Raw genomic sequence first — 25,477 nt, 5'->3', positions numbered from 1 at the left:
AAATATATTGTCATGTACTGCCTTCAGCTGGGCATGTTAAAGCTGATCTCTTTTTGATCATGCATTCTCACGAGTTCAAGTTTAGAGAAATTTGGTCCATTCCAAATGAACTACCTTATGTCACATACTTTTGGCTTATTACATTCTGTGAGGCTTCTGTGTTGGATCAATGATAATCTTGAACTTGCTATCCTGGGAGCACTTACTTAGTTGGAAATAGGAAGTTGAGATTTTAAACTTTCTTCCCATCAGCAATTCTAATGCTACTCAGCCAAATTGCGACACAGGAGATCCATTCTTCAACAGTAGGGTTTGAAATCTTTATAGCTTTTCAAGGGCATTTTAATCATAGCAGTGTGATGGTGGTATAGTGGTAAGCATAGCTGCCTTCCAAGCAGTTGACCCGGGTTCGATTCCCGGCCATCGCAATGCAGCGTCTTATAAATCGTTCTGTTTGTATATTTTTACTGTTGGACTGAAGCTACATTGGTGATATCATAACATGTATAATTACAATATGTTCTGCAAATCATTTGAAATATTCATTTGCAGACTGTAGTCTGTTATCAGGAAAAGCCAGGCTTTGCAGAAATCTGCTTCAATGTTCTGATGGCCCTTTTTGACATCATCATGCAACATCTATTGATTTAATCAAACTTGAAATCCACTTGACAATAATGAAGCAAATCTGAATAAACCCATCTATGGACAATCCCTTGGTTATTTGGAAGATTTAGTTGACATTCAAAATTGTTCTGCTTGCTTTATTTTACCTATCACTCAGTCATATATTCAGCCTCTGACCATCTGGAAAGTTCTGACCCATTCTAATAACGAATAAAGACATGAATTTATCCAGCACTTCTCTCTCTCTCTCCCTCTCTCTCTCTCCCAGACTGGAAGGTCAAACTATGTCTGTGTGCATAGGAGAAGGGGAGCAAGTGTAATTTCTCCAATGCTGTTGAGAGAAAAGAAACAAAACTGCAAAACATTATTCAGGCAGTTTTTAAAGTTATTGTATGGTTTTATGTATGAAAGATGCTGGGGCCTGACTGGCTTAATGTCTTTCTGCAGAATCAACAAAGCTACGGGAGAATGATATGGGAAGACAATAAACGACACAACCTGGAGCACTGAATGGGAACACACACATTTACTGTGAGAATGAAACATCTTGGAGATCTGGTGTGTACAAGATGTACCATTTGTAATGTATTAAATACTGGTTATTGTGGTTCTGTTACTGAATGAGGTGTGATATAGTCAGTGATATCACAACACCTCCTTTTCACAAAGAATCTGACCTCCTTTACCAATCTGTTTCTGGCAAAGTAGATTCTCCATTCATTTTAAATCTATTTTCATTCTGTTTGTTCTGTCAAACAGCCAGTCCTAATGGTTGGGGCACTGTCCATGTGTCTGCTGTACTTTCCAAATATAAAGCATGGGCGGGTTCACCTGCACCAAACCAAGAGAAAATTTCAAAATGACGGGATAGTTCTGAGAGTACTCAGCACACCAGCTGCGTGAATTTGTCCCCGACCCTCACTTCCCACAGCGAGGACTAAAACCTGGGGTCAGTGGAAACATAGATGTCAAGGTCATATCTTATTAAAATCATTGCAAAACTGAGGATTAACAAGTTGTATTGTAAAAGTGGAATGAAGCCTAGTTAAATATCAGATCCAATTTCAAATTTCACCTTCTGGCCTCAAAAATAATTCATGAGAAGACTTTGTACAGATACCTTCCATTTTCTCAACAGCCCTGTGGACTGGCTATTTGACCATAGATGACATCTAAGCCCAAGGTCCTGAGGCCAATTCTATCCCCACCTGCAACCTCAACCGATACTAAGGAACCAGGTCAGGCTTGTGCTTGAAACACGAGACCTTCATGATTGGGATGGTTCAGTTCAACAGCACCAAACCGAACCAACAGGAGGAATGTTTAACCCACTCCCTTCATGGTGAAAATGTTCCTTAAGATTTTTATGATCAGAGAAGATTATCAAATTGTTTCTCGTGAAATGAGGCACTTGTACAGAAACTGTTGCAGTTTTAGTTGTTGGATGATTGACCAGAAAGATACTTGAGAACCTTGAGGCTCCCCACCCACCTTTATACCGGACTGAGAAGAAATGGATGGCCCCTTATTTACCGCTTTTATTCTGTCAAACAGTAAACATAGGGGAGAAGCGTCAGCTTTGCTTTCACTTCACTGCACATGTGTGGAATATAGCTCTGTGAGATGATCAACCCTCATCCTGCACAATCTCTATTCAAAGTCAATCATTTAATGAACGAAAGTCCATATGTTTGACATTTTGAGCAATGGAGAGTTTAATGAGCTCATCAGTGTATTCCGCGAATTGAAGCAGATCGCGCGACTACAGCGTAAATTGATGAAAGAGATAAAATTGAAGAAGCTGAAGAAAGTGATCATGACCTGAGAACTGCAACAATCGATTGGCGTAAAGTTTACTTACTCCAGTGGAAATAAGGTAAAAAAAAACAGAAGAATTCTTCATGATTACTAAGTGCACGCATTAGTTTCAGAAAAAAATTTGGAAGTTATGATGAGCTTGTAGGAACCATTAAGAAATTTGAATTTTAAATCTTATTTACATGAAAATGATTCTACTGTTCTTTGTTGCAGTTGTTTCTGAGCAATGGTTATGGTCAGGCATGGGAACGTGGTGTGTGTAATCGATGTTAATGTTCATTCTTTTACTCAGAGACTAGAAAAGTTTTGTTCCAAAAACAAATTAAGATATTTGAAAACACTTTAAAATTGAAGACTTCCACTAAAATTCTAACAGAATAAATAAAAATTTAGATCCCACTTGACACAACTGAATAATGTCTTGTGATACCATGCCCAGTCCTATTCAGAGAATATTTTGGTGGATACTCTACACCTCAACTAGTAAACTTCAATCGCACTTCAGCTCTGTTGGACAGTGAACCTCTATCACTCATTCTCTCCATCCAGACAAGGCTGATTTCTGCATGGTTGGAGAAATGGTTGGACTCTCCAACCGGGCAATGCCTTAGCTGGAGAGTCAACGGAATCCCCTCTTTTCATGAAGGCTCAATGGATGAATTGTCACTCAGGCACTGAACTTGACACCAGCAGGACTGTCCTCAGATGAAGGGCCTGAGGATCAGCCATTGCAATGCAATCAGGGGCTTGAGTCCCTGTGGAAAAGAAGGACAGTGACTGTCAGTCCAACTCCAACCAGAGATCTTATAACAGAGCTGGATAACAGGCCAACAGTGAGTGACTGAGTGCGAGGAAGGGAGTCACACAACACAGCACTGGGCAGGGGAGGCAACGCAGTCAGGGCATCTCTTAGCATCTGCCTCCTTCCCAAAGCTGCATGGTCCTTTGATCAGACACTTTCTATCATTTAAAATGGTCATTTTTTCCACAGCAAAAGATGGCTAATCCAAGATGGAGAATGGGAGAAAATCGTGGCTGTAAGAGCTGCTCCTTTTTTGAGATTTTTACAGTGTTAGAGTTGAATTCCTCGAATTCTTGGAGCAGTAATTACTCTTTTCTAAGCTGTTGCTTTGTTTTGGAACTTCGGGGGAAAAAACAAAACAAAGGGTAGGTTTAAAAAAAGAGTGGAAATTAGAGAGCAGGTACCACATGACAGGTGAAGAAAGGAGCGGCGAACCTGCACCGGACCAAGAAGTGAACTTGCACAGCTGACTGGCTGTGCTGTGTAGTTTTAAGCATCTTTAGACATTAGAGCTTTCCCTTAAAAAATAAACAAACAGTGAAATTCACAGCTGACGTTGGAGGGATCTCTGGAGAACCGCTCAAGCAGGGGAACACCTCCGAGTTTTGTTTGAAAGACTAACTTACTGTATTTTTGAAAATCCAAAATGCGTATGTTTATATGTTTTATTGAGACCTGTCTCTTGATTAAACTTTCTGAAAACATAAAACATAAATACCAAGTTATCATAGAGCAATGTTTTTGGAGCAGTAAAACTGTGCGATTTTTCCGCTGTAAAATGTTAAAGTGCAAAGACAGCCGTCAGTAGTGATGTCCTTTCCGATCTGATGTGGGAGATTAGGGAGAATTTTAATGTTACGTCCTGCAGACATAACCATTAGTGTGTTTGGTTGTGAATCCTATGGGAGAGCATAGATAGGTTAGAGCGGCAGTCACAGCAATGGGGAAGTTACAGGAGCCAGGGGTGTGATATAAAAGATTTTGATTCGGCCACATTTGGAATACTGCGTACAATTCTGGTCACCATATTACCAAAAGAATGTGGATGCTTTGGAGAGCCATTCCTGATGAAGGACTTTTGCCTGAAACATCGATTTTCCTGGTTCCTCGGATGCTGCCTCACCTGCTGTGCTTTTCCAGCATCACTCTAATCTAGACGCTGATCTCCAGCATCTGCAGTCCCGACTTTTGCCTGCTTTGAGAGGGTGGAGAGGAGGTCCTCCAGGATGTTGCCTGGTGTGAAGGTGCTGGCATTGAAGAGAGGTTGTGTAGATTAGAATTATTTTCATTAGAAAGACAAAGGTTGAGGGGGCACCTAATTGAGGTCTACACAATAATGACAGGTATAGACAGTGTGGATAGCACAAAGCTTTTTACCAGAGTTGGGGGATTCAAATACAAGGGGTCACGAGTTCAAAATGAGAGGGGAAAAGTTTAATGGAGATAAGCGTGGAACGTTCTTTACACAGATGTTGGTGGCTGCCTGGACCGCATTGCCAGCAGAGATGATAGAGGCGGTGATGATAGCGTCATTTAAGATGTATCTAGACTGATAAATGAATGGGCAGGGAGCAGATGAATACAGCTCTTTAGAAAATAGGTGACAGGTTTAGATAGAGGATATGGATTAGCGCAAGCTTGGAGTGCCTGTAACTGCGCTGTAATATTCTATGTTCTTTGTTCTTTTGTTCTTGATGGATGGCAATTTCAAAAAGGTAGAAAAATGCAGATGCAGTTGGGTAGACGGGTTACCTCGAGGAAAGACAAGAAAGGCAACAAGTGGCGCAGGAGACTTCTGTGGCTATTCTTATCCCAAACAAGTATGTTGTTTTGGAAAATGTAGGGGTTGATGAACTCTCGGGGAATGTAGCACTGATGCCCAGGTTTGTGGTATCGAGACTAACTCTAATGTAATGAAAAGATTTGTCAGGTTGCAAGTGATCAATTGCGAAAGGGAACTGTCTAGGCAGAGACATAGACAGATGTTTCTGCCGTTGACAATGAGACATCAGAATGGTGTGTTGCCTCCCTGGTGCCAGAGTTAAGGAAAACACCGAGAGGGTGCAGACTATTCTCAACTTGTGCAGAGACCAGCAGGAGATGGCTGTACACATTAGGGCGACATAGGAAGAGGAAAGGATACAGTTTTGAGTAGAGAAAATAGGAAATTTGGCAGGCGGTTAAAAAACAGGTTTTCACGTGTAGGAATACCTGGATTACTCCAAGTGCTACGAGCAAATGAGGGTCGGGTTAGGATAATAGAGCAGATGCTTTTTTTCTACATCAACTCCGACACATCAAACGGAACCTTCATGCGCATCTTCCTTGTTTTGGAGCTGATGGTGATGTGGCAGTGCGTGTGGGAGTGTCGGTGTCTGCGGCTTGTGGTGGGGTGGATTGTGTCGAGCAGAGAGTGGATGCTGGGGGTAGGGACTGTGCGTGGTGTTGGAGGGATGATGACGAGGCTGCCTCATGAGCACCGTTCTTACTTTGGCGGTGCTGTGTTGTAAGCTTGCTGATGGCTTGGACGGTGCCAGAGGTGTGTGTTGAGGAGGGTTGTTACAGTAGAGAGAGGACGGTGCGACAATGGAGTGGGGGTGATGAAGAGAGATGGCGGCTTGGAATCGGCCCTGCACAGCCGGGGCTGCCAGTCTTTCCCACTGAATTGTGTGGATTGTGTCAGAATGGCTGCGCGACAGTGTGAAGCGTGAACGTCTTACCCGGCTCAGGCCGGAGCCGGCCAGGAGCCCGGGTAGCTCAGTCGGTAGAGCATCAGACTTTTAATCTGAGGGTCCAGGGTTCAAGTCCCTGCTCGGGCGGGTCGCTTTTAAATTGCACTGCCACGGAACAACAGAGAAGGCGGTGCGAGCAAATCAGACTCAATGGCCCTCCCGTTCTGGCGGTGGCGGAAGCAAGCACAGGCCCGTTTTGCCTGCATTTCCGAACTGTCGCAGGTGCTGCCAAACTCGCGGTGTTTCTCCCGCAACGCGTGACTTCTGTTTGAATTGATCTCTTTCAGATCCTCCAAATTTGCGAAATCAGAAATTAGCATAGAATCCCTCGATTGTGGAAACAGGCGACCGACTCTCCCAAGAGCATCCCCCAGGCAGCCAAACCCTTACCGCATGACTATGCATTTACCCCGAACAAATGCACCGAAACTACACATCCCTGAAAACAATGGGCAATTTAGCATGGCCAGAACACCGGAGCTGCACACTTTTGGTCTGTGGGAGGAAAGCGGATCCGTCGGACGAAATCCACGCAGACACGGGGAGAATGGGCAAACTCCACGCAGGGAGTCGACCGAAGTTCGAATCCGACATGGGTCCGTGGCGCTGGGAGGCAGCAGTGAAATCCTGATTATATTTGCACATGCTGAAGTTTCGATTTATGGAGACAGCTCTCATCGATGGTCTGCCTTTTTTCTACATCAACTCCGACACATCAAACGGAACCTTCATGCGCATCTTCCTTGTTTTGGAGCTGATGGTGATGTGGCAGTGCGTGTGGGAGTGTCGGTGTCTGCGGCTTGTGGTGGGGTGGATTGTGTCGAGCAGAGAGTGGATGCTGGGGGTAGGGACTGTGCGTGGTGTTGGAGGGATGATGACGAGGCTGCCTCATGAGCACCGTTCTTACTTTGGCGGTGCTGTGTTGTAAGCTTGCTGATGGCTTGGACGCTGCCAGTCTTTCCCACTGAATTGTGTGGATTGTGTCAGAATGGCTGCGCGACAGTGTGAAGCGTGAACGTCTTACCCGGCTCAGGCCGGAGCTGGCCAGGAGCCCGGGTAGCTCAGTCGGTAGAGCATCAGACTTTTAATCTGAGGGTCCAGGGTTCAAGTCCCTGCTCGGGCGGGTCGCTTTTAAATTGCACTGCCACGGAACAACAGAGAAGGCGGTGCGAGCAAATCAGACTCAATGGCCCTCCCGTTCTGGCGGTGGCGGAAGCAAGCACAGGCCCGTTTTGCCTGCATTTCCGAACTGTCGCAGGTGCTGCCAAACTCGCGGTGTTTCTCCCGCAACGCGTGACTTCTGTTTGAATTGATCTCTTTCAGATCCTCCAAATTTGCGAAATCAGAAATTAGCATAGAATCCCTCGACTGTGGAAACAGGCGACCGACTCTCCCAAGAGCATCCCCCAGGCAGCCAAACCCTTACCGCATGACTATGCATTTACCCCGAACAAATGCACCGAAACTACACATCCCTGAAAACAATGGGCAATTTAGCATGGCCAGAACACCGGACCTGCACACTTTTGGTCTGTGGGAGGAAAGCGGATCCGTCGGACGAAATCCACGCAGACACGGGGAGAATGGGCAAACTCCACGCAGGGAGTCGACCGAAGTTCGAATCCGACATGGGTCCGTGGCGCTGGGAGGCAGCAGTGAAATCCTGATTATATTTGCACATGCTGAAGTTTCGATTTATGGAGACAGCTCTCATCGATGGTCTGCCTTTTTTCTACATCAACTCCGACACATCAAACGGAACCTTCATGCGCATCTTCCTTGTTTTGGAGCTGATGGTGATGTGGCAGTGCGTGTGGGAGTGTCGGTGTCTGCGGCTTGTGGTGGGGTGGATTGTGTCGAGCAGAGAGTGGATGCTGGGGGTAGGGACTGTGCGTGGTGTTGGAGGGATGATGACGAGGCTGCCTCATGAGCACCGTTCTTACTTTGGCGGTGCTGTGTTGTAAGCTTGCTGATGGCTTGGACGGTGCCAGAGGTGTGTGTTGAGGAGGGTTGTTACAGTAGAGAGAGGACGGTGCGACAATGGAGTGGGGGTGATGAAGAGAGATGGCGGCTTGGAATCGGCCCTGCACAGCCGGGGCTGCCAGTCTTTCCCACTGAATTGTGTGGATTGTGTCAGAATGGCTGCGCGACAGTGTGAAGCGTGAACGTCTTACCCGGCTCAGGCCGGGGCCGTCTAGGAGCCCGGGTAGCTCAGTCGGTAGATCATCAGACTTTTAATCTGAGGGTCCAGGGTTCAAGTCCCTGCTCGGGCGGGTCGCTTTTAAATTGCACTGCCACGGAACAACAGAGAAGGCGGTGCGAGCAAATCAGACTCAATGGCCCTCCCGTTCTGGCGGTGGCGGAAGCAAGCACAGGCCCGTTTTGCCTGCATTTCCGAACTGTCGCAGGTGCTGCCAAACTCGCGGTGTTTCTCCGCAACGCGTGACTTCTGTTTGAATTGATCTCTTTCAGATCCTCCAAATTTGCGAAATCAGAAATTAGCATAGAATCCCTCGACTGTGGAAACAGGCGACCGACTCTCCCAAGAGCATCCCCCAGGCAGCCAAACCCTTACCGCATGACTATGCATTTACCCCGAACAAATGCACCGAAACTACACATCCCTGAAAACAATGGGCAATTTAGCATGGCCAGAACACCGGAGCTGCACACTTTTGGTCTGTGGGAGGAAAGCGGATCCGTCGGACGAAATCCACGCAGACACGGGGAGAATGGGCAAACTCCACGCAGGGAGTCGACCGAAGTTCGAATCCGACATGGGTCCGTGGCGCTGGGAGGCAGCAGTGAAATCCTGATTATATTTGCACATGCTGAAGTTTCGATTTATGGAGACAGCTCTCATCGATGGTCTGCCTTTTTTCTACATCAACTCCGACACATCAAACGGAACCTTCATGCGCATCTTCCTTGTTTTGGAGCTGATGGTGATGTGGCAGTGCGTGTGGGAGTGTCGGTGTCTGCGGCTTGTGGTGGGGTGGATTGTGTCGAGCAGAGAGTGGATGCTGGGGTAGGGACTGTGCGTGGTGTTGGAGGGATGATGACGAGGCTGCCTCATGAGCACCGTTCTTACTTTGGCGGTGCTGTGTTGTAAGCTTGCTGATGGCTTGGACGGTGCCAGAGGTGTGTGTTGAGGAGGGTTGTTACAGTAGAGAGAGGACGGTGCGACAATGGAGTGGGGGTGATGAAGAGAGATGGCGGCTTGGAATCGGCCCTGCACAGCCGGGGCTGCCAGTCTTTCCCACTGAATTGTGTGGATTGTGTCAGAATGGCTGCGCGACAGTGTGAAGCGTGAACGTCTTACCCGGCTCAGGCCGGGCCGGCCAGGAGCCCGGGTAGCTCAGTCGGTAGAGCATCAGACTTTTAATCTGAGGGTCCAGGGTTCAAGTCCCTGCTCGGGCGGGTCGCTTTTAAATTGCACTGCCACGGAACAACAGAGAAGGCGGTGCGAGCAAATCAGACTCAATGGCCCTCCCGTTCTGGCGGTGGCGGAAGCAAGCACAGGCCCGTTTTGCCTGCATTTCCGAACTGTCGCAGGTGCTGCCAAACTCGCGGTGTTTCTCCCGCAACGCGTGACTTCTGTTTGAATTGATCTCTTTCAGATCCTCCAAATTTGCGAAATCAGAAATTAGCATAGAATCCCTCGACTGTGGAAACAGGCGACCGACTCTCCCAAGAGCATCCCCCAGGCAGCCAAACCCTTACCGCATGACTATGCATTTACCCCGAACAAATGCACCGAAACTACACATCCCTGAAAACAATGGGCAATTTAGCATGGCCAGAACACCGGAGCTGCACACTTTTGGTCTGTGGGAGGAAAGCGGATCCGTCGGACGAAATCCACGCAGACACGGGGAGAATGGGCAAACTCCACGCAGGGAGTCGACCGAAGTTCGAATCCGACATGGGTCCGTGGCGCTGGGAGGCAGCAGTGAAATCCTGATTATATTTGCACATGCTGAAGTTTCGATTTATGGAGACAGCTCTCATCGATGGTCTGCCTTTTTTCTACATCAACTCCGACACATCAAACGGAACCTTCATGCGCATCTTCCTTGTTTTGGAGCTGATGGTGATGTGGCAGTGCGTGTGGGAGTGTCGGTGTCTGCGGCTTGTGGTGGGGTGGATTGTGTCGAGCAGAGAGTGGATGCTGGGGGTAGGGACTGTGCGTGGTGTTGGAGGGATGATGACGAGGCTGCCTCATGAGCACCGTTCTTACTTGGCGGTGCTGTGTTGTAAGCTTGCTGATGGCTTGGACGCTGCCAGTCTTTCCCACTGAATTGTGTGGATTGTGTCAGAATGGCTGCGCGACAGTGTGAAGCGTGAACGTCTTACCCGGCTCAGGCCGGAGCCGGCCAGGAGCCCGGGTAGCTCAGTCGGCAGAGCATCAGACTTTTAATCTGAGGGTCCAGGGTTCAAGTCCCTGCTCGGGCGGGTCGCTTTTAAATTGCACTGCCACGGAACAACAGAGAAGGCGGTGCGAGCAAATCAGACTCAATGGCCCTCCCGTTCTGGCGGTGGCGGAAGCAAGCACAGGCCCGTTTTGCCTGCATTTCCGAACTGTCGCAGGTGCTGCCAAACTCGCGGTGTTTCTCCCGCAACGCGTGACTTCTGTTTGAATTGATCTCTTTCAGATCCTCCAAATTTGCGAAATCAGAAATTAGCATAGAATCCCTCGACTGTGGAAACTGGCGACCGACTCTCCCAAGAGCATCCCCCAGGCAGCCAAACCCTTACCGCATGACTATGCATTTACCCCGAACAAATGCACCGAAACTACACATCCCTGAAAACAATGGGCAATTTAGCATGGCCAGAACACCGGACCTGCACACTTTTGGTCTGTGGGAGGAAAGCGGATCCGTCGGACGAAATCCACGCAGACACGGGGAGAATGGGCAAACTCCACGCAGGGAGTCGACCGAAGTTCGAATCCGACATGGGTCCGTGGCGCTGGGAGGCAGCAGTGAAATCCTGATTATATTTGCACATGCTGAAGTTTCGATTTATGGAGACAGCTCTCATCGATGGTCTGCCTTTTTTCTACATCAACTCCGACACATCAAACGGAACCTTCATGCGCATCTTCCTTGTTTTGGAGCTGATGGTGATGTGGCAGTGCGTGTGGGAGTGTCGGTGTCTGCGGCTTGTGGTGGGGTGGATTGTGTCGAGCAGAGAGTGGATGCTGGGGGTAGGGACTGTGCGTGGTGTTGGAGGGATGATGACGAGGCTGCCTCATGAGCACCGTTCTTACTTTGGCGGTGCTGTGTTGTAAGCTTGCTGATGGCTTGGACGGTGCCAGAGGTGTGTGTTGAGGAGGGTTGTTACAGTAGAGAGAGGACGGTGCGACAATGGAGTGGGGGTGATGAAGAGAGATGGCGGCTTGGAATCGGCCCTGCACAGCCGGGGCTGCCAGTCTTTCCCACTGAATTGTGTGGATTGTGTCAGAATGGCTGCGCGACAGTGTGAAGCGTGAACGTCTTACCCGGCTCAGGCCGGAGCCGGCCAGGAGCCCGGGTAGCTCAGTCGGTAGAGCATCAGACTTTTAATCTGAGGGTCCAGGGTTCAAGTCCCTGCTCGGGCGGGTCGCTTTTAAATTGCACTGCCACGGAACAACAGAGAAGGCGGTGCGAGCAAATCAGACTCAATGGCGCTCCCGTTCTGGCGGTGGCGGAAGCAAGCACAGGCCCGTTTTGCCTGCATTTCCGAACTGTCGCAGGTGCTGCCAAACTCGCGGTGTTTCTCCCGCAACGCGTGACTTCTGTTTGAATTGATCTCTTTCAGATCCTCCAAATTTGCGAAATCAGAAATTAGCATAGAATCCCTCGACTGTGGAAACAGGCGACCGACTCTCCCAAGAGCATCCCCCAGGCAGCCAAACCCTTACCGCATGACTATGCATTTACCCCGAACAAATGCACCGAAACTACACATCCCTGAAAACAATGGGCAATTTAGCATGGCCAGAACACCGGAGCTGCACACTTTTGGTCTGTGGGAGGAAAGCGGATCCGTCGGACGAAATCCACGCAGACACGGGGAGAATGGGCAAACTCCACGCAGGGAGTCGACCGAAGTTCGAATCCGACATGGGTCCGTGGCGCTGGGAGGCAGCAGTGAAATCCTGATTATATTTGCACATGCTGAAGTTTCGATTTATGGAGACAGCTCTCATCGATGGTCTGCCTTTTTTCTACATCAACTCCGACACATCAAACGGAACCTTCATGCGCATCTTCCTTGTTTTGGAGCTGATGGTGATGTGGCAGTGCGTGTGGGAGTGTCGGTGTCTGCGGCTTGTGGTGGGGTGGATTGTGTCGAGCAGAGAGTGGATGCTGGGGGTAGGGACTGTGCGTGGTGTTGGAGGGATGATGACGAGGCTGCCTCATGAGCACCGTTCTTACTTTGGCGGTGCTGTGTTGTAAGCTTGCTGATGGCTTGGACGGTGCCAGAGGTGTGTGTTGAGGAGGGTTGTTACAGTAGAGAGAGGACGGTGCGACAATGGAGTGGGGGTGATGAAGAGAGATGGCGGCTTGGAATCGGCCCTGCACAGCCGGGGCTGCCAGTCTTTCCCACTGAATTGTGTGGATTGTGTCAGAATGGCTGCGCGACAGTGTGAAGCGTGAACGTCTTACCCGGCTCAGGCCGGGGCCGGCCAGGAGCCCGGGTAGCTCAGTCGGTAGAGCATCAGACTTTTAATCTGAGGGTCCAGGGTTCAAGTCCCTGCTCGGGCGGGTCGCTTTTAAATTGCACTGCCACGGAACAACAGAGAAGGCGGTGCGAGCAAATCAGACTCAATGGCCCTCCCGTTCTGGCGGTGGCGGAAGCAAGCACAGGCCCGTTTTGCCTGCATTTCCGAACTGTCGCAGGTGCTGCCAAACTCGCGGTGTTTCTCCGCAACGCGTGACTTCTGTTTGAATTGATCTCTTTCAGATCCTCCAAATTTGCGAAATCAGAAATTAGCATAGAATCCCTCGACTGTGGAAACAGGCGACCGACTCTCCCAAGAGCATCCCCCAGGCAGCCAAACCCTTACCGCATGACTATGCATTTACCCCGAACAAATGCACCGAAACTACACATCCCTGAAAACAATGGGCAATTTAGCATGGCCAGAACACCGGAGCTGCACACTTTTGGTCTGTGGGAGGAAAGCGGATCCGTCGGACGAAATCCACGCAGACACGGGGAGAATGGGCAAACTCCACGCAGGGAGTCGACCGAAGTTCGAATCCGACATGGGTCCGTGGCGCTGGGAGGCAGCAGTGAAATCCTGATTATATTTGCACATGCTGAAGTTTCGATTTATGGAGACAGCTCTCATCGATGGTCTGCCTTTTTTCTACATCAACTCCGACACATCAAACGGAACCTTCATGCGCATCTTCCTTGTTTTGGAGCTGATGGTGATGTGGCAGTGCGTGTGGGAGTGTCGGTGTCTGCGGCTTGTGGTGGGGTGGATTGTGTCGAGCAGAGAGTGGATGCTGGGGGTAGGGACTGTGCGTGGTGTTGGAGGGATGATGACGAGGCTGCCTCATGAGCACCGTTCTTACTTTGGCGGTGCTGTGTTGTAAGCTTGCTGATGGCTTGGACGGTGCCAGAGGTGTGTGTTGAGGAGGGTTGTTACAGTAGAGAGAGGACGGTGCGACAATGGAGTGGGGGTGATGAAGAGAGATGGCGGCTTGGAATCGGCCCTGCACAGCCGGGGCTGCCAGTCTTTCCCACTGAATTGTGTGGATTGTGTCAGAATGGCTGCGCGACAGTGTGAAGCGTGAACGTCTTACCCGGCTCAGGCCGGGGCCGGCCAGGAGCCCGGGTAGCTCAGTCGGTAGAGCATCAGACTTTTAATCTGAGGGTCCAGGGTTCAAGTCCCTGCTCGGGCGGGTCGCTTTTAAATTGCACTGCCACGGAACAACAGAGAAGGCGGTGCGAGCAAATCAGACTCAATGGCCCTCCCGTTCTGGCGGTGGCGGAAGCAAGCACAGGCCCGTTTTGCCTGCATTTCCGAACTGTCGCAGGTGCTGCCAAACTCGCGGTGTTTCTCCCGCAACGCGTGACTTCTGTTTGAATTGATCTCTTTCAGATCCTCCAAATTTGCGAAATCAGAAATTAGCATAGAATCCCTCGACTGTGGAAACAGGCGACCGACTCTCCCAAGAGCATCCCCCAGGCAGCCAAACCCTTACCGCATGACTATGCATTTACCCCGAACAAATGCACCGAAACTACACATCCCTGAAAACAATGGGCAATTTAGCATGGCCAGAACACCGGAGCTGCACACTTTTGGTCTGTGGGAGGAAAGCGGATCCGTCGGACGAAATCCACGCAGACACGGGGAGAATGGGCAAACTCCACGCAGGGAGTCGACCGAAGTTCGAATCCGACATGGGTCCGTGGCGCTGGGAGGCAGCAGTGAAATCCTGATTATATTTGCACATGCTGAAGTTTCGATTTATGGAGACAGCTCTCATCGATGGTCTGCCTTTTTTCTACATCAACTCCGACACATCAAACGGAACCTTCATGCGCATCTTCCTTGTTTTGGAGCTGATGGTGATGTGGCAGTGCGTGTGGGAGTGTCGGTGTCTGCGGCTTGTGGTGGGGTGGATTGTGTCGAGCAGAGAGTGGATGCTGGGGGTAGGGACTGTGCGTGGTGTTGGAGGGATGATGACGAGGCTGCCTCATGAGCACCGTTCTTACTTTGGCGGTGCTGTGTTGTAAGCTTGCTGATGGCTTGGACGGTGCCAGAGGTGTGTGTTGAGGAGGGTTGTTACAGTAGAGAGAGGACGGTGCGACAATGGAGTGGGGGTGATGAAGAGAGATGGCGGCTTGGAATCGGCCCTGCACAGCCGGGGCTGCCAGTCTTTCCCACTGAATTGTGTGGATTGTGTCAGAATGGCTGCGCGACAGTGTGAAGCGTGAACGTCTTACCCGGCTCAGGCCGGGGCCGGCCAGGAGCCCGGGTAGCTCAGTCGGTAGAGCATCAGACTTTTAATCTGAGGGTCCAGGGTTCAAGTCCCTGCTCGGGCGGGTCGCTTTTAAATTGCACTGCCACGGAACAACAGAGAAGGCGGTGCGAGCAAATCAGACTCAATGGCCCTCCCGTTCTGGCGGTGGCGGAAGCAAGCACAGGCCCGTTTTGCCTGCATTTCCGAACTGTCGCAGGTGCTGCCAAACTCGCGGTGTTTCTCCGCAACGCGTGACTTCTGTTTGAATTGATCTCTTTCAGATCCTCCAAATTTGCGAAATCAGAAATTAGCATAGAATCCCTCGACTGTGGAAACAGGCGACCGACTCTCCCAAGAGCATCCCCCAGGCAGCCAAACCCTTACCGCATGACTATGCATTTACCCCGAACAAATGCACCGAAACTACACATCCCTGAAAACAATGGGCAATTTAGCATGGCCAGAACACCGGAGCTGCACACTTTTGGTCTGTGGGAGGAAAGCGGATCCGTCGGACGAAATCCACGCAGACACGGGGAGAATGGGCAAACTCCACGCAGGGAGTCGACCGAAGTTCGAATCCGACATGGGTCCGTGGCGCTGGGAGGCAGCAGTGAAATCCTGATTATATTTGCACATGCTGAAGTTTCGATTTATGGAGACAGCTCTCATCGATGGTCTGCCTTTTTTCTACATCAACTCCGACACATCAAACGGAACCTTCATGCGCATCTTCCTTGTTTTGGAGCTGATGGTGATGTGGCAGTGCGTGTGGGAGTGTCGGTGTCTGCGGCTTGTGGTGGGGTGGATTGTGTCGAGCAGAGAGTGGATGCTGGGGGTAGGGACTGTGCGTGGTGTTGGAGGGATGATGACGAGGCTGCCTCATGAGCACCGTTCTTACTTTGGCGGTGCTGTGTTGTAAGCTTGCTGATGGCTTGGACGGTGCCAGAGGTGTGTGTTGAGGAGGGTTGTTACAGTAGAGAGAGGACGGTGCGACAATGGAGTGGGGGTGATGAAGAGAGATGGCGGCTTGGAATCGGCCCTGCACAGCCGGGGCTGCCAGTCTTTCCCACTGAATTGTGTGGATTGTGTCAGAATGGCTGCGCGACAGTGTGAAGCGTGAACGTCTTACCCGGCTCAGGCCGGGGCCGGCCAGGAGCCCGGGTAGCTCAGTCGGTAGAGCATCAGACTTTTAATCTGAGGGTCCAGGGTTCAAGTCCCTGCTCGGGCGGGTCGCTTTTAAATTGCACTGCCACGGAACAACAGAGAAGGCGGTGCGAGCAAATCAGACTCAATGGCCCTCCCGTTCTGGCGGTGGCGGAAGCAAGCACAGGCCCGTTTTGCCTGCATTTCCGAACTGTCGCAGGTGCTGCCAAACTCGCGGTGTTTCTCCGCAACGCGTGACTTCTGTTTGAATTGATCTCTTTCAGATCCTCCAAATTTGCGAAATCAGAAATTAGCATAGAATCCCTCGACTGTGGAAACAGGCGACCGACTCTCCCAAGAGCATCCCCCAGGCAGCCAAACCCTTACCGCATGACTATGCATTTACCCCGAACAAATGCACCGAAACTACACATCCCTGAAAACAATGGGCAATTTAGCATGGCCAGAACACCGGACCTGCACACTTTTGGTCTGTGGGAGGAAAGCGGATCCGTCGGACGAAATCCACGCAGACACGGGGAGAATGGGCAAACTCCACGCAGGGAGTCGACCGAAGTTCGAATCCGACATGGGTCCGTGGCGCTGGGAGGCAGCAGTGAAATCCTGATTATATTTGCACATGCTGAAGTTTCGATTTATGGAGACAGCTCTCATCGATGGTCTGCCTTTTTTCTACATCAACTCCGACACATCAAACGGAACCTTCATGCGCATCTTCCTTGTTTTGGAGCTGATGGTGATGTGGCAGTGCGTGTGGGAGTGTCGGTGTCTGCGGCTTGTGGTGGGGTGGATTGTGTCGAGCAGAGAGTGGATGCTGGGGGTAGGGACTGTGCGTGGTGTTGGAGGGATGATGACGAGGCTGCCTCATGAGCACCGTTCTTACTTTGGCGGTGCTGTGTTGTAAGCTTGCTGATGGCTTGGACGGTGCCAGAGGTGTGTGTTGAGGAGGGTTGTTACAGTAGAGAGAGGACGGTGCGACAATGGAGTGGGGGTGATGAAGAGAGATGGCGGCTTGGAATCGGCCCTGCACAGCCGGGGCTGCCAGTCTTTCCCACTGAATTGTGTGGATTGTGTCAGAATGGCTGCGCGACAGTGTGAAGCGTGAACGTCTTACCCGGCTCAGGCCGGGCCGGCCAGGAGCCCGGGTAGCTCAGTCGGTAGAGCATCAGACTTTTAATCTGAGGGTCCAGGGTTCAAGTCCCTGCTCGGGCGGGTCGCTTTTAAATTGCACTGCCACGGAACAACAGAGAAGGCGGTGCGAGCAAATCAGACTCAATGGCGCTCCCGTTCTGGCGGTGGCGGAAGCAAGCACAGGCCCGTTTTGCCTGCATTTCCGAACTGTCGCAGGTGCTGCCAAACTCGCGGTGTTTCTCCCGCAACGCGTGACTTCTGTTTGAATTGATCTCTTTCAGATCCTCCAAATTTGCGAAATCAGAAATTAGCATAGAATCCCTCGACTGTGGAAACAGGCGACCGACTCTCCCAAGAGCATCCCCCAGGCAGCCAAACCCTTACCGCATGACTATGCATTTACCCCGAACAAATGCACCGAAACTACACATCCCTGAAAACAATGGGCAATTTAGCATGGCCAGAACACCGGAGCTGCACACTTTTGGTCTGTGGGAGGAAAGCGGATCCGTCGGACGAAATCCACGCAGACACGGGGAGAATGGGCAAACTCCACGCAGGGAGTCGACCGAAGTTCGAATCCGACATGGGTCCGTGGCGCTGGGAGGCAGCAGTGAAATCCTGATTATATTTGCACATGCTGAAGTTTCGATTTATGGAGACAGCTCTCATCGATGGTCTGCCTTTTTTCTACATCAACTCCGACACATCAAACGGAACCTTCATGCGCATCTTCCTTGTTTTGGAGCTGATGGTGATGTGGCAGTGCGTGTGGGAGTGTCGGTGTCTGCGGCTTGTGGTGGGGTGGATTGTGTCGAGCAGAGAGTGGATGCTGGGGGTAGGGACTGTGCGTGGTGTTGGAGGGATGATGACGAGGCTGCCTCATGAGCACCGTTCTTACTTTGGCGGTGCTGTGTTGTAAGCTTGCTGATGGCTTGGACGCTGCCAGTCTTTCCCACTGAATTGTGTGGATTGTGTCAGAATGGCTGCGCGACAGTGTGAAGCGTGAACGTCTTACCCGGCTCAGGCCGGAGCCGGCCAGGAGCCCGGGTAGCTCAGTCGGCAGAGCATCAGACTTTTAATCTGAGGGTCCAGGGTTCAAGTCCCTGCTCGGGCGGGTCGCTTTTAAATTGCACTGCCACGGAACAACAGAGAAGGCGGTGCGAGCAAATCAGACTCAATGGCCCTCCCGTTCTGGCGGTGGCGGAAGCAAGCACAGGCCCGTTTTGCCTGCATTTCCGAACTGTCGCAGGTGCTGCCAAACTCGCGGTGTTTCTCCCGCAACGCGTGACTTCTGTTTGAATTGATCTCTTTCAGATCCTCCAAATTTGCGAAATCAGAAATTAGCATAGAATCCCTCGACTGTGGAAACAGGCGACCGACTGTGGAAACAGGCGACCGACTCTCCCAAGAGCATCCCCCAGGCAGCCAAACCCTTACCGCATGACTATGCATTTACCCCGAACAAATGCACCGAAACTACACATCCCTGAAAACAATGGGCAATTTAGCATGGCCAGAACACCGGAGCTGCACACTTTTGGTCTGTGGGAGGAAAGCGGATCCGTCGGACGAAATCCACGCAGACACGGGGAGAATGGGCAAACTCCACGCAGGGAGTCGACCGAAGTTCGAATCCGACATGGGTCCGTGGCGCTGGGAGGCAGCAGTGAAATCCTGATTATATTTGCACATGCTGAAGTTTCGATTTATGGAGACAGCTCTCATCGATGGTCTGCCTTTTTTCTACATCAACTCCGACACATCAAACGGAACCTTCATGCGCATCTTCCTTGTTTTGGAGCTGATGGTGATGTGGCAGTGCGTGTGGGAGTGTCGGTGTCTGCGGCTTGTGGTGGGGTGGATTGTGTCGAGCAGAGAGTGGATGCTGGGGGTAGGGACTGTGCGTGGTGTTGGAGGGATGATGACGAGGCTGCCTCATGAGCACCGTTCTTACTTTGGCGGTGCTGTGTTGTAAGCTTGCTGATGGCTTGGACGGTGCCAGAGGTGTGTGTTGAGGAGGGTTGTTACAGTAGAGAGAGGACGGTGCGACAATGGAGTGGGGGTGATGAAGAGAGATGGCGGCTTGGAATCGGCCCTGCACAGCCGGGGCTGCCAGTCTTTCCCACTGAATTGTGTGGATTGTGTCAGAATGGCTGCGCGACAGTGTGAAGCGTGAACGTCTTACCCGGCTCAGGCCGGAGCCGGCCAGGAGCCCGGGTAGCTCAGTCGGTAGAGCATCAGACTTTTAATCTGAGGGTCCAGGGTTCAAGTCCCTGCTCGGGCGGGTCGCTTTTAAATTGCACTGCCACGGAACAACAGAGAAGGCGGTGCGAGCAAATCAGACTCAATGGCCCTCCCGTTCTGGCGGTGGCGGAAGCAAGCACAGGCCCGTTTTGCCTGCATTTCCGAACTGTCGCAGGTGCTGCCAAACTCGCGGTGTTTCTCCCGCAACGCGTGACTTCTGTTTGAATTGATCTCTTTCAGATCCTCCAAATTTGCGAAATCAGAAATTAGCATAGAATCCCTCGACTGTGGAAACAGGCGACCGACTCTCCCAAGAGCATCCCCCAGGCAGCCAAACCCTTACCGCATGACTATGCATTTACCCCGAACAAATGCACCGAAACTACACATCCCTGAAAACAATGGGCAATTTAGCATGGCCAGAACACCGGAGCTGCACACTTTTGGTCTGTGGGAGGAAAGCGGATCCGTCGGACGAAATCCACGCAGACACGGGGAGAATGGGCAAACTCCACGCAGGGAGTCGACCGAAGTTCGAATCCGACATGGGTCCGTGGCGCTGGGAGGCAGCAGTGAAATCCTGATTATATTTGCACATGCTGAAGTTTCGATTTATGGAGACAGCTCTCATCGATGGTCTGCCTTTTTTCTACATCAACTCCGACACATCAAACGGAACCTTCATGCGCATCTTCCTTGTTTTGGAGCTGATGGTGATGTGGCAGTGCGTGTGGGAGTGTCGGTGTCTGCGGCTTGTGGTGGGGTGGATTGTGTCGAGCAGAGAGTGGATGCTGGGGGTAGGGACTGTGCGTGGTGTTGGAGGGATGATGACGAGGCTGCCTCATGAGCACCGTTCTTACTTTGGCGGTGCTGTGTTGTAAGCTTGCTGATGGCTTGGACGGTGCCAGAGGTGTGTGTTGAGGAGGGTTGTTACAGTAGAGAGAGGACGGTGCGACAATGGAGTGGGGGTGATGAAGAGAGATGGCGGCTTGGAATCGGCCCTGCACAGCCGGGGCTGCCAGTCTTTCCCACTGAATTGTGTGGATTGTGTCAGAATGGCTGCGCGACAGTGTGAAGCGTGAACGTCTTACCCGGCTCAGGCCGGGGCCGTCTAGGAGCCCGGGTAGCTCAGTCGGTAGATCATCAGACTTTTAATCTGAGGGTCCAGGGTTCAAGTCCCTGCTCGGGCGGGTCGCTTTTAAATTGCACTGCCACGGAACAACAGAGAAGGCGGTGCGAGCAAATCAGACTCAATGGCCCTCCCGTTCTGGCGGTGGCGGAAGCAAGCACAGGCCCGTTTTGCCTGCATTTCCGAACTGTCGCAGGTGCTGCCAAACTCGCGGTGTTTCTCCGCAACGCGTGACTTCTGTTTGAATTGATCTCTTTCAGATCCTCCAAATTTGCGAAATCAGAAATTAGCATAGAATCCCTCGACTGTGGAAACAGGCGACCGACTCTCCCAAGAGCATCCCCCAGGCAGCCAAACCCTTACCGCATGACTATGCATTTACCCCGAACAAATGCACCGAAACTACACATCCCTGAAAACAATGGGCAATTTAGCATGGCCAGAACACCGGAGCTGCACACTTTTGGTCTGTGGGAGGAAAGCGGATCCGTCGGACGAAATCCACGCAGACACGGGGAGAATGGGCAAACTCCACGCAGGGAGTCGACCGAAGTTCGAATCCGACATGGGTCCGTGGCGCTGGGAGGCAGCAGTGAAATCCTGATTATATTTGCACATGCTGAAGTTTCGATTTATGGAGACAGCTCTCATCGATGGTCTGCCTTTTTTCTACATCAACTCCGACACATCAAACGGAACCTTCATGCGCATCTTCCTTGTTTTGGAGCTGATGGTGATGTGGCAGTGCGTGTGGGAGTGTCGGTGTCTGCGGCTTGTGGTGGGGTGGATTGTGTCGAGCAGAGAGTGGATGCTGGGGGTAGGGACTGTGCGTGGTGTTGGAGGGATGATGACGAGGCTGCCTCATGAGCACCGTTCTTACTTTGGCGGTGCTGTGTTGTAAGCTTGCTGATGGCTTGGACGGTGCCAGAGGTGTGTGTTGAGGAGGGTTGTTACAGTAGAGAGAGGACGGTGCGACAATGGAGTGGGGGTGATGAAGAGAGATGGCGGCTTGGAATCGGCCCTGCACAGCCGGGGCTGCCAGTCTTTCCCACTGAATTGTGTGGATTGTGTCAGAATGGCTGCGCGACAGTGTGAAGCGTGAACGTCTTACCCGGCTCAGGCCGGGGCCGGCCAGGAGCCCGGGTAGCTCAGTCGGTAGAGCATCAGACTTTTAATCTGAGGGTCCAGGGTTCAAGTCCCTGCTCGGGCGGGTCGCTTTTAAATTGCACTGCCACGGAACAACAGAGAAGGCGGTGCGAGCAAATCAGACTCAATGGCCCTCCCGTTCTGGCGGTGGCGGAAGCAAGCACAGGCCCGTTTTGCCTGCATTTCCGAACTGTCGCAGGTGCTGCCAAACTCGCGGTGTTTCTCCCGCAACGCGTGACTTCTGTTTGAATTGATCTCTTTCAGATCCTCCAAATTTGCGAAATCAGAAATTAGCATAGAATCCCTCGACTGTGGAAACAGGCGACCGACTCTCCCAAGAGCATCCCCCAGGCAGCCAAACCCTTACCGCATGACTATGCATTTACCCCGAACAAATGCACCGAAACTACACATCCCTGAAAACAATGGGCAATTTAGCATGGCCAGAACACCGGAGCTGCACACTTTTGGTCTGTGGGAGGAAAGCGGATCCGTCGGACGAAATCCACGCAGACACGGGGAGAATGGGCAAACTCCACGCAGGGAGTCGACCGAAGTTCGAATCCGACATGGGTCCGTGGCGCTGGGAGGCAGCAGTGAAATCCTGATTATATTTGCACATGCTGAAGTTTCGATTTATGGAGACAGCTCTCATCGATGGTCTGCCTTTTTTCTACATCAACTCCGACACATCAAACGGAACCTTCATGCGCATCTTCCTTGTTTTGGAGCTGATGGTGATGTGGCAGTGCGTGTGGGAGTGTCGGTGTCTGCGGCTTGTGGTGGGGTGGATTGTGTCGAGCAGAGAGTGGATGCTGGGGGTAGGGACTGTGCGTGGTGTTGGAGGGATGATGACGAGGCTGCCTCATGAGCACCGTTCTTACTTTGGCGGTGCTGTGTTGTAAGCTTGCTGATGGCTTGGACGGTGCCAGAGGTGTGTGTTGAGGAGGGTTGTTACAGTAGAGAGAGGACGGTGCGACAATGGAGTGGGGGTGATGAAGAGAGATGGCGGCTTGGAATCGGCCCTGCACAGCCGGGGCTGCCAGTCTTTCCCACTGAATTGTGTGGATTGTGTCAGAATGGCTGCGCGACAGTGTGAAGCGTGAACGTCTTACCCGGCTCAGGCCGGAGCCGGCCAGGAGCCCGGGTAGCTCAGTCGGTAGAGCATCAGACTTTTAATCTGAGGGTCCAGGGTTCAAGTCCCTGCTCGGGCGGGTCGCTTTTAAATTGCACTGCCACGGAACAACAGAGAAGGCGGTGCGAGCAAATCAGACTCAATGGCCCTCCCGTTCTGGCGGTGGCGGAAGCAAGCACAGGCCCGTTTTGCCTGCATTTCCGAACTGTCGCAGGTGCTGCCAAACTCGCGGTGTTTCTCCCGCAACGCGTGACTTCTGTTTGAATTGATCTCTTTCAGATCCTCCAAATTGCGAAATCAGAAATTAGCATAGAATCCCTCGACTGTGGAAACAGGCGACCGACTCTCCCAAGAGCATCCCCCAGGCAGCCAAACCCTTACCGCATGACTATGCATTTACCCCGAACAAATGCACCGAAACTACACATCCCTGAAAACAATGGGCAATTTAGCATGGCCAGAACACCGGAGCTGCACACTTTTGGTCTGTGGGAGGAAAGCGGATCCGTCGGACGAAATCCACGCAGACACGGGGAGAATGGGCAAACTCCACGCAGGGAGTCGACCGAAGTTCGAATCCGACATGGGTCCGTGGCGCTGGGAGGCAGCAGTGAAATCCTGATTATATTTGCACATGCTGAAGTTTCGATTTATGGAGACAGCTCTCATCGATGGTCTGCCTTTTTTCTACATCAACTCCGACACATCAAACGGAACCTTCATGCGCATCTTCCTTGTTTTGGAGCTGATGGTGATGTGGCAGTGCGTGTGGGAGTGTCGGTGTCTGCGGCTTGTGGTGGGGTGGATTGTGTCGAGCAGAGAGTGGATGCTGGGGGTAGGGACTGTGCGTGGTGTTGGAGGGATGATGACGAGGCTGCCTCATGAGCACCGTTCTTACTTTGGCGGTGCTGTGTTGTAAGCTTGCTGATGGCTTGGACGGTGCCAGAGGTGTGTGTTGAGGAGGGTTGTTACAGTAGAGAGAGGACGGTGCGACAATGGAGTGGGGGTGATGAAGAGAGATGGCGGCTTGGAATCGGCCCTGCACAGCCGGGGCTGCCAGTCTTTCCCACTGAATTGTGTGGATTGTGTCAGAATGGCTGCGCGACAGTGTGAAGCGTGAACGTCTTACCCGGCTCAGGCCGGAGCCGGCCAGGAGCCCGGGTAGCTCAGTCGGTAGAGCATCAGACTTTTAATCTGAGGGTCCAGGGTTCAAGTCCCTGCTCGGGCGGGTCGCTTTTAAATTGCACTGCCACGGAACAACAGAGAAGGCGGTGCGAGCAAATCAGACTCAATGGCCCTCCCGTTCTGGCGGTGGCGGAAGCAAGCACAGGCCCGTTTTGCCTGCATTTCCGAACTGTCGCAGGTGCTGCCAAACTCGCGGTGTTTCTCCCGCAACGCGTGACTTCTGTTTGAATTGATCTCTTTCAGATCCTCCAAATTTGCGAAATCAGAAATTAGCATAGAATCCCTCGACTGTGGAAACAGGCGACCGACTCTCCCAAGAGCATCCCCCAGGCAGCCAAACCCTTACCGCATGACTATGCATTTACCCCGAACAAATGCACCGAAACTACACATCCCTGAAAACAATGGGCAATTTAGCATGGCCAGAACACCGGAGCTGCACACTTTTGGTCTGTGGGAGGAAAGCGGATCCGTCGGACGAAATCCACGCAGACACGGGGAGAATGGGCAAACTCCACGCAGGGAGTCGACCGAAGTTCGAATCCGACATGGGTCCGTGGCGCTGGGAGGCAGCAGTGAAATCCTGATTATATTTGCACATGCTGAAGTTTCGATTTATGGAGACAGCTCTCATCGATGGTCTGCCTTTTTTCTACATCAACTCCGACACATCAAACGGAACCTTCATGCGCATCTTCCTTGTTTTGGAGCTGATGGTGATGTGGCAGTGCGTGTGGGAGTGTCGGTGTCTGCGGCTTGTGGTGGGGTGGATTGTGTCGAGCAGAGAGTGGATGCTGGGGGTAGGGACTGTGCGTGGTGTTGGAGGGATGATGACGAGGCTGCCTCATGAGCACCGTTCTTACTTTGGCGGTGCTGTGTTGTAAGCTTGCTGATGGCTTGGACGGTGCCAGAGGTGTGTGTTGAGGAGGGTTGTTACAGTAGAGAGAGGACGGTGCGACAATGGAGTGGGGGTGATGAAGAGAGATGGCGGCTTGGAATCGGCCCTGCACAGCCGGGGCTGCCAGTCTTTCCCACTGAATTGTGTGGATTGTGTCAGAATGGCTGCGCGACAGTGTGAAGCGTGAACGTCTTACCCGGCTCAGGCCGGGGCCGGCCAGGAGCCCGGGTAGCTCAGTCGGTAGAGCATCAGACTTTTAATCTGAGGGTCCAGGGTTCAAGTCCCTGCTCGGGCGGGTCGCTTTTAAATTGCACTGCCACGGAACAACAGAGAAGGCGGTGCGAGCAAATCAGACTCAATGGCCCTCCCGTTCTGGCGGTGGCGGAAGCAAGCACAGGCCCGTTTTGCCTGCATTTCCGAACTGTCGCAGGTGCTGCCAAACTCGCGGTGTTTCTCCCGCAACGCGTGACTTCTGTTTGAATTGATCT

At 51.8% G+C, this 25,477-nt stretch overlaps 19 non-coding genes across 19 annotated transcripts; all 19 read left to right on the top strand.

Moving 5' to 3' along the window:
- The first annotated feature begins 356 nt into the window (after positions 1-356).
- On the top strand, positions 357-428 carry trnag-ucc (transfer RNA glycine (anticodon UCC)). The gene has a single exon. It is a non-coding gene; the product is annotated as a tRNA-Gly (tRNA).
- A 5,565-nt stretch (positions 429-5,993) lies between these two features.
- On the top strand, positions 5,994-6,066 carry trnak-uuu (transfer RNA lysine (anticodon UUU)). The gene has a single exon. It is a non-coding gene; the product is annotated as a tRNA-Lys (tRNA).
- A 963-nt stretch (positions 6,067-7,029) lies between these two features.
- trnak-uuu (transfer RNA lysine (anticodon UUU)) lies at positions 7,030-7,102 on the top strand. Its single transcript has one exon. It is a non-coding gene; the product is annotated as a tRNA-Lys (tRNA).
- Positions 7,103-8,179: 1,077 nt separating this feature from the next.
- Positions 8,180-8,252, top strand: trnak-uuu (transfer RNA lysine (anticodon UUU)). Its single transcript has one exon. It is a non-coding gene; the product is annotated as a tRNA-Lys (tRNA).
- A 1,074-nt stretch (positions 8,253-9,326) lies between these two features.
- Positions 9,327-9,399, top strand: trnak-uuu (transfer RNA lysine (anticodon UUU)). The gene has a single exon. It is a non-coding gene; the product is annotated as a tRNA-Lys (tRNA).
- Positions 9,400-10,361: 962 nt separating this feature from the next.
- Positions 10,362-10,434, top strand: trnak-uuu (transfer RNA lysine (anticodon UUU)). The gene has a single exon. It is a non-coding gene; the product is annotated as a tRNA-Lys (tRNA).
- A 1,077-nt stretch (positions 10,435-11,511) lies between these two features.
- On the top strand, positions 11,512-11,584 carry trnak-uuu (transfer RNA lysine (anticodon UUU)). Its single transcript has one exon. It is a non-coding gene; the product is annotated as a tRNA-Lys (tRNA).
- A 1,077-nt stretch (positions 11,585-12,661) lies between these two features.
- Positions 12,662-12,734, top strand: trnak-uuu (transfer RNA lysine (anticodon UUU)). The gene has a single exon. It is a non-coding gene; the product is annotated as a tRNA-Lys (tRNA).
- Positions 12,735-13,810: 1,076 nt separating this feature from the next.
- Positions 13,811-13,883, top strand: trnak-uuu (transfer RNA lysine (anticodon UUU)). Its single transcript has one exon. It is a non-coding gene; the product is annotated as a tRNA-Lys (tRNA).
- Positions 13,884-14,960: 1,077 nt separating this feature from the next.
- trnak-uuu (transfer RNA lysine (anticodon UUU)) lies at positions 14,961-15,033 on the top strand. Its single transcript has one exon. It is a non-coding gene; the product is annotated as a tRNA-Lys (tRNA).
- Positions 15,034-16,109: 1,076 nt separating this feature from the next.
- On the top strand, positions 16,110-16,182 carry trnak-uuu (transfer RNA lysine (anticodon UUU)). The gene has a single exon. It is a non-coding gene; the product is annotated as a tRNA-Lys (tRNA).
- A 1,075-nt stretch (positions 16,183-17,257) lies between these two features.
- trnak-uuu (transfer RNA lysine (anticodon UUU)) lies at positions 17,258-17,330 on the top strand. The gene has a single exon. It is a non-coding gene; the product is annotated as a tRNA-Lys (tRNA).
- A 963-nt stretch (positions 17,331-18,293) lies between these two features.
- trnak-uuu (transfer RNA lysine (anticodon UUU)) lies at positions 18,294-18,366 on the top strand. The gene has a single exon. It is a non-coding gene; the product is annotated as a tRNA-Lys (tRNA).
- Positions 18,367-19,463: 1,097 nt separating this feature from the next.
- On the top strand, positions 19,464-19,536 carry trnak-uuu (transfer RNA lysine (anticodon UUU)). Its single transcript has one exon. It is a non-coding gene; the product is annotated as a tRNA-Lys (tRNA).
- A 1,077-nt stretch (positions 19,537-20,613) lies between these two features.
- On the top strand, positions 20,614-20,686 carry trnak-uuu (transfer RNA lysine (anticodon UUU)). Its single transcript has one exon. It is a non-coding gene; the product is annotated as a tRNA-Lys (tRNA).
- Positions 20,687-21,762: 1,076 nt separating this feature from the next.
- On the top strand, positions 21,763-21,835 carry trnak-uuu (transfer RNA lysine (anticodon UUU)). The gene has a single exon. It is a non-coding gene; the product is annotated as a tRNA-Lys (tRNA).
- A 1,077-nt stretch (positions 21,836-22,912) lies between these two features.
- On the top strand, positions 22,913-22,985 carry trnak-uuu (transfer RNA lysine (anticodon UUU)). Its single transcript has one exon. It is a non-coding gene; the product is annotated as a tRNA-Lys (tRNA).
- A 1,076-nt stretch (positions 22,986-24,061) lies between these two features.
- Positions 24,062-24,134, top strand: trnak-uuu (transfer RNA lysine (anticodon UUU)). Its single transcript has one exon. It is a non-coding gene; the product is annotated as a tRNA-Lys (tRNA).
- A 1,077-nt stretch (positions 24,135-25,211) lies between these two features.
- On the top strand, positions 25,212-25,284 carry trnak-uuu (transfer RNA lysine (anticodon UUU)). Its single transcript has one exon. It is a non-coding gene; the product is annotated as a tRNA-Lys (tRNA).
- Positions 25,285-25,477: the final 193 nt, after the last annotated feature.

This window comes from Hemiscyllium ocellatum, unplaced genomic scaffold (genome assembly GCF_020745735.1).
Source record: "Hemiscyllium ocellatum isolate sHemOce1 unplaced genomic scaffold, sHemOce1.pat.X.cur. scaffold_2078_pat_ctg1, whole genome shotgun sequence".
NCBI lineage: Eukaryota > Metazoa > Chordata > Chondrichthyes > Orectolobiformes > Hemiscylliidae > Hemiscyllium > Hemiscyllium ocellatum.
This window is presented reverse-complemented; position numbering and strand designations above follow the sequence as displayed.